The sequence below is a fragment of the Cyprinus carpio genome, chromosome A4 (genome assembly GCF_018340385.1).
Source record: "Cyprinus carpio isolate SPL01 chromosome A4, ASM1834038v1, whole genome shotgun sequence".
Classification (NCBI taxonomy): domain Eukaryota; kingdom Metazoa; phylum Chordata; class Actinopteri; order Cypriniformes; family Cyprinidae; genus Cyprinus; species Cyprinus carpio.
The window spans coordinates 33,276,382-33,294,221 of NC_056575.1; the positions used below are offsets into that span (position 1 = coordinate 33,276,382).

At 43.7% G+C, this 17,840-nt stretch overlaps 1 protein-coding gene and 1 pseudogene across 2 annotated transcripts in view; both read right to left on the bottom strand.

Moving 5' to 3' along the window:
• Positions 1-17,840, bottom strand: part of LOC122140727 (NACHT, LRR and PYD domains-containing protein 3-like) — a 37,537-nt gene that overhangs the window by 14,495 nt on the left and 5,202 nt on the right. The gene's annotated exons all lie outside the window — the stretch shown is intronic.
• Positions 5,715-5,867, bottom strand: LOC122141750 (annotated as a pseudogene).

Sequence of the window (17,840 nt, forward strand, 5' to 3'; positions counted from 1 at the left end):
GCATTTTTGAATTATGCCTTTACTGTGTGACCCAAAATTGTGAATTGTGACTTTGATCGCGCTGGTGCCTCATGCACACATATTCATTGGAAACAGCAGTCGTTCACCGAGCCATGCAGCGGGGGCAGCGGGCCACTTTGGCATAATTTTGCTAATTATGATTTTTATTTTTATTTTTCGTCGATACTGAAACACGTGTGAAATCCAAAGCCCTTTTTAGCTAATGAATAAGAGTTTAGCTTCAAATGGGCAACATGTTTGGATTTGTCCCGAATGAGAGAGATAAGCCCAACATAATGTAGCCTATCGCTTTAAATTATTTTTAATTATTATTATTTTTGTTGTTGTTTATAAGCCTATATTATTATATATAATAGCCTGCTGCAATTATATTTATCCATTAGAATTATATATTTGTAATTCTTGTTCTGTTCTGATATTTTTTTTAAATTTAAAGGATTTGTTGTAAAGTGAAGGGAACTAAAAATGTCCTGTTGGTACATTAGCCTATAGCATTATTAGGCCTGCCGTTATTATTTCTGAATGTAATAAAATGCAACTCTCACAAATGTCATTTATTTTTTAGTGTGTTTTAAGGATTTTTTTTATCCATCTTTATTTTTCCATTGCATCTAAAAATGACTTTGTGCATCACATTTACTTCGTGAACAAACAAATATAACTTCAGATCTGCCTCCTGCGATGCTCAGCTGTGGACGATTTCAAAATGTTTGATATAAAGGTTGCTGTCACATTTTATACAGGAATTGTTCATTTAAAAAAAAAATCAAATCAAATCAAATTATATTGTTAGTTTTATGCTAACATGCACTCAAGTCTTCGGATACTATACAAGATACTATGGATACAAGTTCATTTAGGCTAGCATGCACTGTGACATTTTAACCGTTTCAACATAAACTCCTTGAGATTTTAAAGTCAGTTTAATAGTATTGAAATTCAATTTATCTCGAAAAAATTTTTTTTTAATTAAATTATTTCTATGAATTAATAAGTTAGCATGAGTTTTGCATCATAGCATTTTTTTACGAGATGTATTCGTTTTCTGAAACCGAGCACCCACTTTTTTCTTTTTTTAAATCTATGAATCGCTCGCATATCTCCTACAACCTACAAATAAGGGCTATTAATCGAGGTTCTTTCTTTAATTATTTATTTATAATGTTTATTCTTGAAGAAAATAAGTATTTATTCTTTTAATTAAATAAGGAATCCAAATATTTGTAATGTACAATAATATAGGCCTATATCTGCCTGCAGTTAAAAAGTTGAGAGTGTAGGCTTCTGGTGGTTTGGATTTGTACTTCAATATAATGAGCTCCAAGTTTAAGGATAGCCTACACTAGTTGTATTTTTTTTCTTTTCTTTTTTTACTCTCTATTTAACAGCATTAACTGTTAAATACGTCTTCCTTCAGGCAGACTGAATGTTTTCTGTCTTGCTAAATGTTGGGTCAGTTTGCGCGAGTCCCGCGCGCTGTGAAGCGGGAGCAGCTGACGGAGTGTTCATCTTGTTATTATTGTATTCCGCAAACGCCTACGTTCACAAATAACAATGATTTTGGCAAAAATAATGATTAATTATCAATTGATAATTTGTTATTATTTTGGTCTAGTGAAAATAATAATATGGGCTGTGGGAAAATAATGAATAAAAAGAGAAGGGCTGCTGTGAGTGCAGGCATGTTTCAACCCAGTAACATGACAACACATGTTCCTCACAGACCAAAAACAGACCGAGCTCAGTACAGCTGGAGGGGGCTGTGGGTAGTTCTATATAACTTGTGGGGGTCGAGATAAAGGTGTGAATCTCTTGCTCTTTCATATGGACAGTCTTATGAGGGTTTCAAACTTGCAGAACAGGTTTTAGGACAACTTTAAAGAAAGGTTTGATCACTTCAAATGTTGACTGTATAGCGCAATAAAGTTTATTAGTTATTATAACTTAATTTCATTGGAAGTTGCCTTAACTTAAAAAAAAAAAAAAAAAAAAACGGTTGCATTAGGGCTGGGCGATAGGTCTATGGCCTAAAAAAAATCCCCGATTTTTTTCACAAAAAAATCAGATTTACAATTTAAATCAATTTTTTTTTTTTTGCCTCCCTATTTAAAATCAATATTCAAATGACAAAGAAATTGTTCAAAACAAGTTTTAATATAAAATTATATTATTTTTTTAATGCTAGCCCATCATGCCATCCACTCGGCGTTAAGAGCTGTTCAGATTAAAACTGGCAGCTCCGCAGTGAGTCAGTGTCATGGACGGAGGACAGACCAAGTGTAGGCCTAAATCAGTTTTCTAGTCTATATATTTTCATCTCGTTATGCCGCTGGTTTAGGTTATGTATTTATTTTTTATTTCTTATATCAATTATTTGTAAATATAGCAGACACTGTCTAACTGTGTCTACACCGGACGGCCTTGTTCATATAGGCGCGAAACATCTCTCTCACTCGGCAGCAGAGTATGTGTGAGTGGAGCGGCAACAATTTCCCTCCGCGCTCCGAGCATTTAATAATCACTAAGCTCCGCGGTTCATTGATACCAGAAACACTGCTCCGCCTTCACTCCGTGGCTAAAGTTGAAATGTTATGTTCATAATAGCTTATAAAAATAAAAAAATAAATAAATAAAAATTACAGGAGAGTTTCAAAGGGGATTAGGCTATTGTGTGCAAAACTTTTTGTCCTACCAAACGCCAAACTAATAACATTGTCAGCATTAAAAAGGTATAATTGCTGCTTTCTGCTGTGCAAATTTTGTTTGTGATGAAAATAACAGTTTACATTTTTGTCAGTTATTTTATCTACAGATCGATGCATTTGTTACAGATTTCTGCTCATTCAAAATCAGATACAGATGAAGTAGCCTACTGTAAGATTACATTTGTTTGAATGCATATTATTGCGACAGCGATTACATGTGAATGTGCTGTATCTGTTTTAAATCATGCTTTAACCCGAAAATAATCAGTAAAAGGAAGACAAATTCCTTGAGAACTAGCCTGTAACATCCCGCTCGACTATTGCCGTCATTATAGTCTTCTGATCGGAGATATTATGTGTATCAAGCTATAGCTAAATATGTTTTATCATGTGAATTCTTGCTAAATATGCAGTTATATTACGGGATGTTGGCATGAATTGTATTCGTGATGGAGCGGTGCTGGAGCGAGTGAAAACCACGACGCTCCTGACTTTTAAAAAATCCGCTCCTCTTCAGTCAGAATAACACCGCTCCGCTCATACTCTGCTCGGCAGCGTGTCTAAAACGCGCGGGGAGGGTTGAGCCCAATCATTCTCAAAACATTAAATATTTATTTTATTTCAATTTTCGTTTTTGTGTTTCAGAGGAAAAATCAGTAAGGCATCTATCCATTACAGACCGTTCTGAAGGAAGAAATTATTTAAACGCGTATAAAATTCTTTAAAAAACTTTAACAGAGATATCTAGATGGTATTTAATAGGTCTGCTTCCCACGTAAGATTTTTCTAGTTACTAGTCGTTCATTTGTCATTATTCAACTAATCGCAAGTTTATATTAAATTTACAACTATAATCCAGCCTTAATATATTCCACGCTCAAGAACATGCATTAAGTTCGTCACAAAGCACAGGCAGAAGTAGCCTAATAATTATGATAAAGGAGACATTTTAATTATTTATTAATAAACAAATGTTTTCTTGTCGGCTGCAAGATGAAATTCACAGTGCTGACTCTCTCCACATGGACGCGCCTTTAAACAGAAAATACAACCTTCATAGATTACATAATGCTTTCGTTTTGAATTGATTCGTTTAAAATACATTTTAAGCTTTCTGTAGATATATTTCTCATGTATGTGAGACGCCACAATTTTCAGTTATTTCATTATTAGGAAAAAAATTACGTGATCGAGGGGCGCCTCCCTGTCATGCATGCGCATTAATAATTTTTGCACAAACACTTGAATATAAATAATAATTCACATTTTGCATATGCATTACAAAGTAAATATTTTTTTACATGCAATTATCCAAAATAAAACCAAACAAGATTTGCAATGAAGATAAAATATGTAGACAAATAAGAATAAATGCTGCGTGCACTCAGCATCATGCAGAGCAAATCTTGCACTGATATTTTACGGAATATTATACAAACCTGCATTTAAATGCGGCTGCAATTTATTTATTTATTTTATTTATTTATTTTTTACTTTACTTAAATTATATGAAAGCAAGCAAAGAAGACTCCATTTAAAATCACTGAAGTTGTCAATTAATGAAGCTCTTTTTATTTTATTTTTTTTTTACATCGTGTGCACTTTGTTGATAAGTGAGGACGTTTTATTAATCCATCCATTCTTTAGAGTTGCAATGATTTAGATAAATCGTGCAGGTTTAATTTATTCGTTTCTTGTTTTAATTAGGCCTAAATAATGGGAGCGAAATTATACAGTGCCTTACGTTTTACTAAAATAAAGAAACTAATTTATAAAACACGCAAGCCTAGATTACAATAGGCTACCACTTTTAATGCTCCGATGCAAAGTAAACCACATTTCTTTTTAATAATATAACACATAATTCATATTATATTAATAATACTGCACACTATTTAAATGTGTCTAATCTAAAACTATGGTGTAGAGAAAATATAAGCACAGGCTCATAGGCTTGACATTTATCCTGCTTGAATTCATTCTAAGAAACGCACATCTTCATAAGGACTAAACTTTCATCTGTGAATATTAAATATTTTTTTCTTTCATTTTTCCCCGACTGCAATCAAATATAAACACTTCGGTGAGGCAAAGCTGTCGTCTATTTGCGAAAATGTGCTTTGATGCGCTTGTTTGAAAACCTGTGATTAAAGCGCCACTCAGCGGTCAAAAGCTGCAAATGCACTTTGCAGACGCCACGGCGGCGGTACGAGCGGCGGTAGAAACGACGTTTTGGATGTCTACCTACTGTATTTAACGACGTTTTGGATGTCTACCTACTGTATTTACTGACACCAAAATCCACTCGGAACATTCTATCATCTCTGTCATAATTTGTATCCCTGTGATTAGCATATTTTCCTTGAAAGTGGTACTTTTAACTGTGTTAAATTTTAGGGGTGCACGATATATATCAGCCGATGATTAATGCTCATCTCGTCAGTAAATCTGGTTCTCTAATCAGTGGTAAATTCCATCAGGTGCGTGATTTCACATAGAGCAGCTGTTACTACACAGAGCCGTTGTTAACTGACAAGCTGCGCAAATAAACGCTGATAATGAACGTGGATTTGCACAGCTTGTCGGTTGCCTCCGTGTAGTAACAGCTGCTCTATGTGGAATCACGCAGCTGATGAAATTTACCTTTATTGTACACAGTGGTTTAACAATCAAATTTTGTTGCAATTTAGAGTTTATATGTTACATATGCATTCGAAAGTGAAAGTGACGTGACATACAGTCAAGTATGGTGACCCATACTCGGAATTCGTGCTCTGCTTTTAACCCATCCAAAGTGCACACACACAGCAGTGAACACACACCCGGAGCAGTGGGCAGCCATTAATGCTGCGGGCGCCTGGGGAGCAGTTGGGGGTTCGGTGCCTTGCTCAAGGGCACCTCAGTCGTGGTATTGAAGGTGGAGAGAGCGCTGTACATTCACTCCCCCCACCTTTAATTCCTGCCGGCCCGAGACTCGAACTCACAACCCTTGGATTGCAAGTCCAACACTCTAACTGTTAGGCCACAACTTCCCCTTAAAAAAAAATTTGCAGGGCTCAGCACGGCCGGAGTGCAATGGACGAGCCTCACCCTGGGTGACGCGGCTTTTTGATTATGGTGTCTACCCTGCCAGGTAAGTATATGCATTCAAATGAGTTTACAATATATTTGAATGTTAACTTTTTCAAATGTTATGTATTTACCATTATGTTTTTTATTTGTCATGTTATGTGAGATAATTGAGCACTGCATTTGTTCATGTTATATGAATATTGAATATTATATAATATGAATATTGTACATCACTTCTTAACATATCGCTTGTCCTTTAAGCGTTTGCACTCAGATGCACAATGTATGTGAACGGAGAAGCAGAGGAATGAGAGAGTAGGCCTTCTGATGTCTGTGTATAATAATATTGCCTCACGCTACTCTGTTTAAGGAATAAATCCATCATCCCAATTGTGGTGTGGTTGTGTTTCTGTGGTCCTCCGGAGGTTACTATTTTAAGTCTGCTACACATGTACTGATCATTTTCCTTAATTTATTATACAATTTAGAATAATATACTGTTTAAAATGTGAGTACAACAAAGTAAAATCCCTAGTATTAAATTACCACTTCTCACATGACATATTGTCCCAATCTACAGATCCAGGTTGTTACAAAATTTAATGTGGATTAGAATGATTCAGTGATTCACAGTGATTCATGATGCAGATTCAATAAATGATTCAGATTACCAAATCCGCATTACAAGTACTCTGACTGAAACCACATTTCAAAATATAGGCAACAGATACATATAGATCAAATGGTAAAACAGTTATCATGGGGTGTTTTCCCATGATTTAAGTGTTTTTATTTGAAGAGACAGAGAACTTCTCAAATTATGACCGTAACCATGGTTCCCTTTCAGTCGGTCACTCTCGACGCCACGTCGGTGACCGACGAAAATGGGATATCGCTTCGATAGACCAATCTACTTCGAGTGTAAACTAAACGAGCCAATGCACATTGGCATGCAATTATTGCATCCAGCTGCCGCTGATCACAGCATGAGTATAATAAGGCAGCAGGTGCAATGCATACCAGCTTTTCGCTTCGTAGCCGAGCGTTAGTATCGTTCTGCTCAACTGTGTCTGCTGTAAACTACGAGTTCAGCATGCTCTCGGAAGCTTCTTGTGGTGGCGAGACGGCGCTTCAGCGGTGGTCGTTCCAGCGTCGAGTGGATTGCACACTTCAGGCTGCACTACCCCCTGTCGTGTTGCAAGCGGCCAATTCCCCTGTGCGCCTCAGCACTAAAAGAGCATTTCCTAAAGAGCAAATTTCTCTAAAAGAGCTTCATGGGTGTGTCTTTGTAAAGACGACGGATTGTCCTTTTAAGGATGCCGTTTCACCCGTGCGCGTTCTGGGTGAGGTCGTTACCTGGCAACGGGTGATGGTCACGATTGCTGCCTCACGTGTCTGGGCAAACATGCTGAGGTAGCTTTCGTGGATGAGTCATCTTTTCTCTGTGGGAAGATGATCATCTCGGGCCTGCGAACCAGGCTCTGCTTCCTTCAAAAAAGGGGGCGGAGTCCCGTTGCCGCTGCCGCGATTTGGGGCTCGTTCTGGCGGCCGACAGACGAAAACCATTTCCAGCAGTAGCAACAGGCGGTTTGAGGATTATAGTGGTGGCAAACCCCGCAGGGAGGGAAACCAACCCCTCTGGGGACCATCACTCCTCTTGCATCTCCGATCCAGAGGAGTAACCCCACGGAACGCGCTGGGCCCTCTTCAAAGAGCGTACCAGTGGTATCCAGTGGGCCTCCCCCTGACCAGATGTCGATCTCAGCATCGGAGGGAGAGCTGTCAGATGAAGATTTCAGCTGTGCTGCTGCCCTCTGGGACAGTGGCAGAGCCTGAATTGGATCCGGAGATGACAGCTATGCTTTCCCGGGCCGCCGAGAGGGTAGGGCTCGAGTGGAAATCTCCACCGCGCGTCCTGAGCCCTCGAGGCAGGATGATTGGTTTCTCAAGGGTGGCGCGCGCTGTTTTCAGCGCCCCCACCCTGGTGCCTTTCTTCCCGGAAGTGCATGACGAGCTCACCAGGGTCGTGGATGGCACCTTTTACTGCCAGAAAACTGGCTGGTGGGCTCCTCCTCCTCACCACCACCACCCTCGATGGGCAGTGCAGCGAAGGGGTATTCGGTGATTCCCCCAGTGGAGCGGGCGGCATTGTTCGGTAGCGATGCAAGTGTGTCCTAAGTCTGCCTCCTGCTGGCGGGGGAGACCCGGTGCTTCCTTCCCGGGCCTACAGGCATTCGTCTGGTCTAACCGGCGGTGCCTATATGGCTTGCGGGGAAGCTGCTTCTGCCTTACACGCTGTGGCGTTACTGCAGGTGCACCAGGCCAAGGCACTGAAGAGGAGGACCTGCACGAGGGTGGTTACGATCCAGAAGTTCTGCTGAAAACTCAGAACCGCCACTGGCCTCGCGCTCCGAGCGACGAAGGTCACCGTGCATTCTCTGGGTCGTGCGATGTCCTCGCTTGTGGTCCAGGAGCGCCATCTCTGGCTGAGTCTGGTTGAAATGAGGGACGCCGACAAAGATCAGTTCCTTAATGCCTGTGTCCCAGACCGGCCTCTTCGGACCCGCCCCACCCGTCCTGGCCCCCGTCAAACCTGGCGGTGAGCGGAAGAGCAAGAGGCCCCGGGACGGGTGGCCCAGAGAGAGGTAGCCGCTTTAGGAGGAGGGCCAGGGGAGAATCTGGAAATCTCGACGAGAGAGCGGTTTTCTCTGTCTCTGGGTCCCAGGAAGGCACGGAGGAGAGAGTTGCGGACGGCCAAACACCGGACCTCACTCATCCTCCTCCTTCGCCAGATGGCAGCAGAGGGGCGGTTCGAGAGCGTCAAACAAAGGCCCTACTCACGCACCACTCTGCCAACCCGTGGAACCAGGTGAGCCCTGCACCCCACACTCGCACCACACTCAGGCCTGCTCACAAGCCGCCCGAGATGGGTCCCTGTGTTCCACCTCGCTGCCCCACTGCGGGTACGGCTGTGGTTCTGCTGGTCCCGCTTGTACGGTTTTTAAGCGCCTGGTCAGCGCTACCCACCCCGTCTCGCTGGCTCCTGCGGACCATCAGCCTCGGCTATGCGATTCAGTTCGCCCGGCGTCCCCCCAAGTTCAGCGGTATCCGCTTCACTACAGTGAAAGCGTCCGATGTCCCTGTTCTGCGGGAAGAGATTGCAGTCTTACTGTGAAAGACGCGATAGAGCCGGTCCCTCCAGCCGATATGAGGACGGGGTTTTACAGTCCCTACTTCATTGTACCCAAGAAAGGTGGTGGGTTACGACCGATCTTGGATCTGCGAGTTTTGAACCGGGCCCTTCATCGGCTACCGTTCAAGATGTTGACTCAGAAACGCATCTTCAGGTGCATCCGTCCAAAAGATTGGTTCGCAGCAATCGACCTGAAGGATGCGTACTTCAATGTGTCAATCCTTCCGAGCCACAGGCCATTTCTGCTCTTTGCGTTTCGAAGGACGGGCATATCAGTACAAGGTCCTGCCCTTCGGGCTGTCCCTGTCACCCCGTGTCTTCATGAAAGTCACGGAGGCGGCTCTTGTTCCCCTCAGAGAGCAGGGTGTTCGTATTCTCAACTACCTAGACGATTGGCTGATACTAGCACAATCTCGGGATCAGTTGTGCGAACACAGGGACCTGGTGCTCCGGCACCTCAGCCTGTTGGGCCTTCGGGTCAACTGGGAAAAGAGCAAACTCTTGACAATGCAGAGGATCTCTTTTCTCAGTATGGAGTTGGATTCGGTCGAACAGACAGCACGCCTCACAGAGGAACGTGCGCGGTCGATGCTGTCACAAATCAATTTAAAATGGATTCTAACATGTACTAGAATTAATGAATCATGGCTCGTTGAATCTAAAACAATGCACATTCCTTGGCGAAAAACCCAAAGCTTTTAGCCCCTGAACTCATGCAGGTAAATCAAACTCTCTGGCAAGCTGAGGTGGCCGGGAAGCGTGCCAGCATGGCTGGGTTTAAATTCCTGACCGGATCGTAAAACTTTATTACCCCAAACTGGGAGAAACAGAAAAAAGCCCAGATCGCTAGGAATTGCCCCCTAAGGAAAAGGAAAGTAAATATATTCTAAATGTATTGACGGTATTTCCTTTTTGTGCTTCGATGTCTTCCATATCACATTGGAGTATCTACAGTTTTATTGTGTTAATCAAACGCAGCTGTGTGTAATTCTGCATATGAATAGAGTTGTTAATTCAATCAATTCAAGTTCATTTTTGGTAGCGCTTTTAACCGTCTTGCTTTGACCGAACCACTTTACATAGGAAATTACAGTAAAATGTAGTCAGTATGTTGCTTCTGGAATTACCATCTTGCTGGAATATAATTGCTGAATTCTGACAACACCATAACTCACTCGAGTGGGTGTTCCCCAGAGACAAATGGAACTTTTTCCCGCTTCAGATCGTGGTTAGTTCATGGTTGTTCGCGCAAAGCACAGAGGCGTGAACCCAGTCGCTCCATAAGAGACTGACTTCAGAACTTTCTCGTTGCACTTTTTGTTTCGGGGCACAACTTCGTCGACGAGTACGTCTGTCGCGATGGCTCCTTAGAGAGCTTTCATCTCCGTTTTTCTTTGCTTTTCTTTACTAAGTTTTATTCTTATATTCGCCTCTCCCTACATGAGGGAGACGAACTCTGAATTATTTCTTTGGTAACTCCACGTTCGTTGAACCTTTGAAATTTCGCCTTTAGTGGAGTCTGCTCGCCCCGGAAGACACGAGAGAACACGCCCAGCTCTAAAAGCACGACGCACGCAGATCTTTTAGAGGCACAAAGATACCCACATGCAAGTATTATTTCCTATAGAGATTTAAACGCTGCTTAAGGTTGTCTATTCCCTTTTCAAGGTGATCTGATTCCTTGTTGTCTTTCAAAAGGTTACTGTATGTGATTTTGCCATACTGGGCGATCATTCTGCATGATTCTGCCTATCTCTCTCTCACCTTCTCTCGCTCACCCTTTCACTCACTCTCTCTCTCTCTCTCTCTCTCATTTTGTTATTCGTTTTGTATTGTATTTGTTTTTACTGTTTGTATTGTTATACGCATATTTACTCTGTGTGAATCGTAGTTTGATGTATTATTAGTTCAATTATAAAAGCCAATATATTCATGATTGTTGTTTCTGTCTAAAATGCTCACATTACGAAGTCAATGAAATGTTTGATCTTAGCTACAAAGCTTATTTGTTACTTTCCAGTAACCTAAATTTTATAAGGACGGGAGAATGGTTTCATGGCCAGAAAACTATTTTTCCTGGAATTATAAGAAGTGATAACAATTTATTGAAGTTGATAAGTTAATCTTACGGCCGTTTGCTGGACAAACCCACTGTTTGATTTGCATTAATTCCCAGTAAAAGATATCACGTTAATTGATATGAAGAATGGGAATATTGACATATTAATGAGTAAATTACAGTGCCTTGTAATGAGTTATTGATATATACAATTGACCTATTTTTCATCTTCAATAATTTTAATGTAACTGTTACGCGAGATATATATATTAATCATATTCCTGATTAATTATTAAATTCCCTATATATCATTTGAGCTAACGTTAACGTACTACCCAGTGCGGCTACACTAGCCGGCTTGAATACATTCAAGAGCAGGACAGCGGTCCCACTGAAACTCTTTCAGAGGCTCCTGGGGCATATGGCGGTGGGCGCAGCGGCACTTACACCGCTCGGGCCTGTTACATATGAGACCGCTCCAGCACTGGCTTTATGGCAAGAAAGAGTCCCGAGGGTGCAGGGCGTGGAAGCGCGGCACTCACCGGGTCCAAGTTACACCGGCCTGTCACCAAACCCTCACCCCGTGGTCAGATCTTGCGTTCCTCAGGGCAGGGGTGCCCCTAGAGCAGATCTCCCGGCATGCTGTGGTTTACACGGATGCCTCCACCACCGCCGGCTGGGGGGCCACGTACAAAACGGGCATGCAGTCTCAGGGGTTTGGACGGGCCCGCAGCTGCAGTGGGCACATCAAATTGCCTAGAGTTGTTAGCAGTGCACCTTGCCTTGAACCGTCTCAAAGGTCACTTACGAGGCAAGCATGTGCTGGTCCGAACGGACAACACAGCGACCGTTGCGTACATCAACCGACAAGGTGGTCTGCGCTCCCGTCGCATGTCACAACTCGCCCGCCACCTCCTCCTTTGGAGTCAGAAGGTTCTGAGGTCTCTTCGTGTCGTTCACATTCCAGGCCTGCTCAACCGTACAGCCGACGAGCTGTCTCGAGCAATGCTCCCAGGAGAATGGCGACTCCATCCCCTGACGGTCCAGCTGAATTGGAGACGGTTCGGAGCCGCTCAGGTAGACCTGTTTGCTTCTCCAGAGACCGCTCACTGCCAGTTGTTCTCTCTCTCGGCAGGGATGCACTGGCACACAGCTGGCCGCGGGGCCTACGCAAGTATGCGTTTCCCCCAGTGAGCCTTCTTGCACAGACACTGTGCAAAGTCCGGGAGGACGAGGAGCAAGTCTTGCTAGTGGCGCCGTATTGGCCCACGCAGACCTGGTTCCCCGAACTAGTGCTCCTCGCGACAGCCCCTCCTTGGCCGATTCCTCTGAGCAAGAATCTACTGACTCAGAGACGGGGCACCATTTGGCACCCGTGTCCAGACCTTTGGAAACTCCATGTCTGGTCCCTGGACGGGACGCGGAGGTTCTAGGTGACCTGCCCCAGGAGGTAGTGAACACCATGACTTCGGCAAAAGAGCACCGTCTACGAGACACGCTTACGCCTTGAAGTGGAACCTGTTTGTCGAGTGGTGTTCTTCTCGCCGAGAAAGACCCCCGAAGATGCCCGATTGCGGTTGTGCTTTCCTTTCTGCAGCAAGGGCTGGAGCGAAGGCTGTCTCCCTCCACCCTCAAAGTCCAGGTTGCCGCTAATTTCTCCGGGCAGGGGTGCCCCTAGAGCAGATCTCTGGGCAAGCTGTGGCTCGTCATCAGGTTCCTTAGAGGGGCCAGGAGGTTAAATCCTTCCCGGCCCCCTCCTCCATACCCTCTTGGGACCTGACTCTGGTGCTGAAATCACTACAGCAGGGCCCATTCGAGCCTTTGCATTCAGTCGAGCCAAAGTTTTCTTTCATTGAAAACTCTGCTCCTGCTTGCACTGGCCTCCATCAAGAGGGTAGGGGACCTGCATGCATTTTCGGTCGACGATTCGTGCCTAGAGTTTGGGCCGGCTGACTCCCAGGTAATCCTTAGGCCCCGGCCCGGCTACGTGCCCAAGGTTCCCACTACTACACCCTTCCAAAGACCAAGTGGTGAACCTGCAAGCGCTGCCCCTGGAGGAGGCAGACCCAGCCCAAGCTTTGCTCTGTCCCGTCCGAGCATTGAGATGCTACGTAGACCGGACACAAAGCTTCAGGACCTCAGACCAGCTCTTTGTTTGTTACGGAGGCCGGCAGAAAGGGAATGCCGTCTCTAAGCAGAGGATGGCCCGCTGGATTGTGGATGCCATAGCCCTGGCTTATCAGGCACAGGGTGTATCCTGCCCATTCAGGTTGCGAGCTCACTCAACAAGAAGTGTTGCATCCTCCTGGGCGCTGGCTCGTGGCGCCTCGCTGACAGATATTTGTAGAGCTGCGGGCTGGGTGACCCCTAACACGTTCGCTAGGTTCTATAGCCTTCGTGTAGAGCCGGTATCCTCCTGTGTTCTCACCTCAAACGGGTAGTGGCACCGAGAGGCCCCGGTTAGTGTCGGCTTGCTAAAACTGCTCCAGAGTGTCCGTACTGTAGACCCTGTTGAGTTCCTCCATCACCCTAGGCAGATGGATGCGGCGGAACGTCAGGCGCCAAGGCCTTCATGATGAATCCATGAGAACCATGGAAGGCTGGGTTCCATATTGAGACCTAAGCGGTACTCGTATGCGTATAGTCCATGGTATAGCCTTAGAGCCCGTGTTTCCCCGGCAGATTTCTGCCTTTCCAGGAGGGTTTGAATCACCTCAAATTTCTCCATATACACCTAAACGGATGCTATATGTGTATTTGCTCCCGAGACCTCATTCGGGAAGGATGGAGCCTCCGCAGCGTCCCTGTTCCAAGTGGAACGAGTACGTTTTCCCAGTGTTATCCAGTCTCACCCAGTGAGGTAGTGCTTTGACAATGGTGAGTGGAGCTACTTGTTCCGAGCCCCGGCCTACACCTAATAGAGGCGCAGGCAGCTCGCACAGGGCACTGGAAGGGGCAGCACCCATGGCGCTTTGGTAGGGATCCCATTTTCGTCGGTCACCGACGTGGCGTCGAGAGTGACCCGACTGAAAGGGAACGTCTCGGTTACGTATGGTAACCCTCGTTCCCTGAAGGAGGGAACGGAGACGCCACGTCCCGTCGCCATGGTTGCTGTACCACCGCTGAGCCGCCGGGTCTCTGGCTCGGCTCCTCAGCGAAAAAACCTGGTATGCATTGCACCTGCTGCCTTATTATACTCACGCTGTGATCAGCGGCAGCTGGATGCAATTAATTGCATGCCAATGTGCATTGGCTCGTTTAGTTTACACTCGAAGTAGATTGGTCTATCGAAGCGATATCCCATTTTCGTCGGTCACCGATCACTTAACATACATAACCGAGACGTTCCCTGAGAGGAGGAACAGGACACTGCATCTTGCACTGATGCTATGGGGAAGTTCATCAGTGTTACCATTGTCTGAAGCGTGTGTGCAAACACAACAATTCTATTGGCTGACGACAGTCTATGATGTACATTGGCAGACTTACCATTTGGCTTGAGTGGGCTGGAGCCCATGGGCCCCGCCTTTGGCTGTTTACGTTTGTTTGATTTGTTCGTTAAATGCCAGTCAGAATTCAGAAAAGATTAGCCGCATTTCCACTGCGCACGCAAAATCTAAACGTGCCAGCCGGGGCTACAGCTTACTACTACAACCTTCATTTAGAAAGATAATGATAAATTCTCAAACATTCACACCTCATTTCTTTACAGAGGATGATTCTATATATTAATGTTCAACTAAATTATGCAATCATCTGATAAGTTTGGAGCATTTTCTCTTCTCTTACTGCCATTACACATAGTAGGGAAGAAATGTCATAAAAAACCCCAATAGCAATTTAATGAGTTTCTGTTTTTATAACATAGCTTTGCCTATGATATAGGACTTAGCATATCACACAAACAAGAGTACTGTTTTCGAAAATGTACAATAAACAACAAGTTCTACCAGAAAGACTCGGAGAAGATATCGTAGCAAATCATCCCTTTATTAATGACCCAGCAAGCTATACATATGATAATATTTGGCGTAGGCCCCATCCGTAACTAGCAGTCCGAGGGTACGGATTCAGCATTTCCTGCCTGAAGACGAAGGCAGGGGGTGCAGCCGACCCCATGAGGTTTTAGGAGGGACCATCCTGGTGGTGGTGGAGTGGTTGGAGGGGAAGAACATCCTGCGGTGGTAAGGAAGATGGAGAGAAGAAGCTTTGTTATTGGTGAGGGAGGAAACCATCTTGGTGGTGGAGGGGTGGATGGTGGTGAGTGAAGCGTTCAGCATCTGCAAACTCAGACAAGTGTAAGCACAGGTCCTTTATACTTCTATTATTAGAACTTGATTGGACAATTGAGAGGTAATAAGTGACGCTAACAATTGAGTCTTCCCGGCAGAACTTATGCTAAAGCTTCCATTTCTACCAGAAAGACTCGGAGAAGATATTGTAGCAAATCATCCCTTTATTAATGACCCAGCAAGCTATACATATGATAATATTTGGCGTAGGCCCCATCCGTAACTAGCAGTCCGAGGGTACGGATTCATGGTTTGTTGTCTGAGGGTGGAGGATGTGGTTCGTCCGACCCCCCAAAAATTAGTGGAAGAATAATTCCATTGGAATGGAGCCCACCCCCAGAAATGGAAAATGAATATACTTGCCGGCCGTCTATCTTGTCGTACCGAATGCTTGTGCTGGAGTTGCTGTGGAGAGGTTGAAGTTTGAAGAAGCCGGTGGAGCGGAGACATTTTGAAAAGGCGTCTGGATAGTGATCTGAGAAGGTGGCGAGGAAGCTGAAGTCGCTGGCATGCTCTGGTCGTTACTAAATCCAGAAGGAGGAGGCCGAGACTGTGGAATAGCTGAGGAGTGTATTGCCGGATCTGCGCTGGAGTGGGAACTGGCAAAAGAATGTTCGAGGTTAGTCATTTTTGATTGTAGGTCTTTGACTGTATTAGAGAGACTTTGAACAGCAGAGATGAGCTGGAAATTCGTATCGGTGGATTCAGTGATGTGAGGTGAAGATGGTGCTCTGGCAGGTTGTGATGTTCTTTTTGCGGGAACGGGTGTAGAAGATTTAGCTGTTCTTTTCCTTCCGGTCTGTTTTTGTCTGTATTGTCGATGTCGATGCTTTTGGAATCGTATGGGTAGAAAACAGGGGGGATTGCCCAGCGTGTTATGAGCGCGAGAGAAAGTAGATCTTCTTGTGAGAGACCTTGGCTAATTGGTATGCCGGCGTCTTCTAGAACTTTAGTCATACTTTCAGAAGACCACTGTGCCCATGGAGAAGTCCGGCACTGTATGCGCGAACTTCGGCGAGCTTTAATAGGAGATGGCAGGACGAATTCGTCGTCAGAATCAGAATAATCGCAAAGAGATTGCGAGTCTTGATACATGTTTGGTCGGCAACAGAACGCGAGCAACAGTGAAGCGTTCAGCATCTGCAAACTCAGACAAGTGTAAGCACAGGTCCTTTATACTTCTATTATTAGAACATGATTGGACAATTGAGAGGTAATAAGTGACGCTAACAATTGAGTCTTCCCGGCAGAACTTATGCTAAAGCTTCCATTTACAGAGTAACTTTCAGACACAAAATTACATTTTGCTCCATCAGAAAGAAGATAGAACAAACAGAACCGCTGCGTCTCCGAACAACAGTGTGTTTTGTTCCTCAGTGCTACACAGACCAGCAAATGATTAAATCAGTAGGCTACAGTCGTTTGCAAAGCTAAATTTATCAGCTTTTTAAACTAATCGAATTTCATACTTAAATGAAAGAAGCTATTTTTTGCAATCATTTGATATTTCTACATTAAAATGTTATGTTTAAACTAGGGCTGATAATTTAACGCGTGAATTCAATTAATTATATGGAGAAAAATAACGCGTTAAAGTTATTAATGCCAGACCTATGTGGATCATCTGACATTTCATACAGTCGACTGATGACTAATATGAGGCAGGGCAACAACTCACTGCATGAAAAGAGCCTAGAATGTCCCTAAAATTCAAGATATGGGGCAAAAATGCCCGTTTGAGATTTTGTCTCATATTTACATCACATAGTTAAGCAATATCATGCTCGTTGGATTTGAAGTGGAGCTGCACAGACTGATCGGTGTATGACATCAAAGTACAGCGAGAGTGATTCAAAAGCACAAATAGCTGTGCTCTCTAAAGCTCTTGCAGTACTTTGATGTCACACACCGATCGATCTGATGGTGATGACCCGCTTGAAGTCGAACAAGCCTAATGATTCAATGAACCATTCTTAAAGAAGCATTTACTTCACTCTTTAACGAACCAACCATTTGAATGAATCAAATGAATGAATAAATGATTCAATGACTTAATCATTAAGACATTACCACCACCTACTGGTAGTTTTAGTTTATTATTAAGAGTGTCATTTCATTAAAGAAATAATTTCATATTTTCATAGTAATAATAATAAAATTAAGAAAATTAATTATTAAAGTTATAGTTCACCCAACCAAAAATTACAATTCTGTCATCTTTTACTTACATGGTCCAAAAGACTATATGTAATACATTTTATCAAAAAAAAAAAAAAAAAAAAAAATCTTACTGAACCTACTTTTTGGAGTAAATTCTCCAAATTTGATGTGTGATTAATTTGGCTAATTAATCGCCACATCATGTAATTAATTAGTTTAAAAAAAAAAAAAAAAAATTGTATCGCTTACCAGCCCAAATTTAAACAACATTAATGCACAATCCATCTATGAATTTTGTGGATAGTGAATTAATTTGCTTGTTAATAGCAGGGTTGCCA